The 2497-nt window shown below is 41.6% G+C and overlaps 1 non-coding gene across 1 annotated transcript; it reads left to right on the top strand.

The window, feature by feature from the left end:
- Positions 1-1595: 1595 nt before the first annotated feature.
- Positions 1596-1702, top strand: LOC127090308 (small nucleolar RNA R71). Its single transcript, XR_007791830.1, has one exon. It is a non-coding gene; the product is annotated as a small nucleolar RNA R71 (small nucleolar RNA).
- Positions 1703-2497: the final 795 nt, after the last annotated feature.

The raw sequence follows: 2497 nt of genomic DNA on the forward strand, positions 1-2497 counted from the left end.
TTTCTTCTCCAACTTCGAATGTTAGCTTACCTCTTTTCACGTCTATTATGGCTCCGGCGGTAGCTAAGAATGGCCTTCCTAATATAATAGGTGTACTGGCATCTTCTTTAATGTCCACGATTATGAAGTCTGTAGGGATGTAGAATTGTCTTACACGTACTGGGACATTCTCTAGTATACCAACAGGATATTTGATTGAGCGGTCAGCTAGTTGAACAGACATCTTGGTTGGTCTTAGTTCTCCCATGTTGAGCCTTTTACAGATGGTTAAGGGCATTACACTAATGCTGGATCCTAGGTCGCATAGAGCTTTGTCTATGATGAATTTTCCAATGACACAGGGTATGGAGAAACTACCTAGGTCTTTTAGTTTGGGTTATTTTGGATTATTGCGCTACACTCAGCGGTAAGTGTAATTGTTTCATTATCCTCGATCTTTTTCTTATTGGATAGGATCTCCTTAAGAAATTTGGCATATGAGGGCATTTGTGTGATGGCTTCTGTAAAGGGAATTGTAATGTTTAGTTGCTTCAGAAGTTCAACAAATTTCCTAAATTGCCCTGCAGTTTTAGAATTTGCGAGTCTTTGAGGATACATAATAGGTGGTTTATAAGGTGGTGGAGGCTCATAAGGTTTTTCTTTCTCTTCGGCCTCTCGGGTATTATCTTCCTTCTCCTTCAGTTCACTTACCTCCTCAGTTGTTGTTTTGTCCAGTTTTGGGTACATGGCAGGATTTTGGAGTCTTGGATCTACGGGTCCGTCTAGTTCTTTTCCACTCCTCAATATAACAGCATTTACATGTCCTTTTGGATTAGGTTGCGGCTTTCTAGGAAATGTGCCAGCGGGAGCGGCAGTAGATGCTTGTTGTTGAGCCACTTGTGAAATCTGTGTTTCAAGCATTTTGTTGTGGGTGGCTAAGGCGTCTACTTTGCTCGCTAATTGTTTAAGTTGCTCACTAGTATGTATGTTTTGGTTCAAGAAGTCTTTGTTTGTCTGAGCTTGGGTAGCTATGAAGCTTTCCATCATTAGTTCAAGGTTGGACTTCCTAGGCATGTTAGGAGCATTATTAGCTGGCTTTTGATATCCAGGCAGAACAGCGGGTACTTGGCCAGGTGCATACAGGGTGTTGTTATTCTTATACGAAAAGTTACGATGATTTTTCCAACCTGGGTTGTAGGTATTCGAATAAGGATTTCCTTGTGCGTAATTCACTTGATCAGTTAGGACTCCTGCTAATATCTGACATTCTCGTGCAGTGTGTCCAGGAGTTCCACATAACTCACAGTTTGGAGTCACGCAGCCACGTGGTTGCGGGTGGTACGGTCAAGTTGTCTAACTTTTGAACAAGGGCATCTACCTTTGCATGGACGTGGTCAAGGCTACTGATTTTGTACATTCCACTTTTTGTTTGGGACTTTTCTACTGGAGTTCTTTCACATCCCCATTGGCAATGGTTTTGGGCCATGTTTTCAATGAGTTGATAGGCTTCGTTGTATGGCTTGTCCATAAGTGCACAGCCCGCGGCAGCGTCTACTGTCAGTCTTGTGTTATACAGAAGCCCATTGTAAAATGTGTGAATGATCACCCAGTCTTCGAGACCGTGATGTGGACATATCCTCATCATATCTTTGTATCTCTCCCACGCGTCGTAGAGAGATTCTACATCTTTTTGTCGAAATCCGTTGATTTGAGCTCTCAGCATAACAGTTTTGCTTGGCGGAAAATATCGGGATAAGAAAACGTTCTTCAATTCTTCCCATGTAGTAACTGAGTTGGATGGAAAGGATTGCAACCAAGCTCAAGCTCTGTCTCTTAGAGAGAAAGGAAAGAGGCGTAGTCTTATCGCATCTTGAGGTACACCATTCGCCTTCACAGTGTCTGCGTACTGCACAAACTTGGTCAAATGTTCATTAGGGTCGTCCGTAGGATTTCCAGCAAATTGATGTTGTTGGACAGCTGATAATAATGAGGGTTTCAGCTCGAAATCGTTTCGATTGATAGCAGGGGCAGCAATGTGTAGCGGTGTATTCGTTACCGTTGGAAATATTAACTAAATCCAAGGTAAATCATACAAAGTCGAGTCGCCACCGCACTTCTATTTATCCAAAGGAATGGTTAGAAAGCGAACAAAAACCTATAAAGTTTTACAAATAAAACTAGTAAAAGAGGGTCAGAGATCTGGGTAAGGGGTTGGTTATGTCATGGGAAGGTGTTAGGCACCCACAACATCCTAGGTACTCCTAGGGAGCCCTTTTCACAACTTGTTGTATTGGTTACTGTTTATGAAATTATTTTGTGCAAACATGATTGAAGAGATGAGAAAAGAATATATAAGTTTATTTACATTTTTGTGTTTGGATGGATGAACCCATTGCTTACGTACCCTCTCATGAAAGATAAGGATCAAAACCCCGTAGTTCGGGTAACAAATTTCAAAACAAATGAGTGGACTGATTTTAAAACAAAAGCCCTAAGGTCTTTCGTGATCAAAGGGAGA

This window comes from Lathyrus oleraceus, chromosome 5 (genome assembly GCF_024323335.1).
Source record: "Lathyrus oleraceus cultivar Zhongwan6 chromosome 5, CAAS_Psat_ZW6_1.0, whole genome shotgun sequence".
In the NCBI taxonomy this organism is placed as follows: Eukaryota; Viridiplantae; Streptophyta; class Magnoliopsida; order Fabales; family Fabaceae; genus Lathyrus; species Lathyrus oleraceus.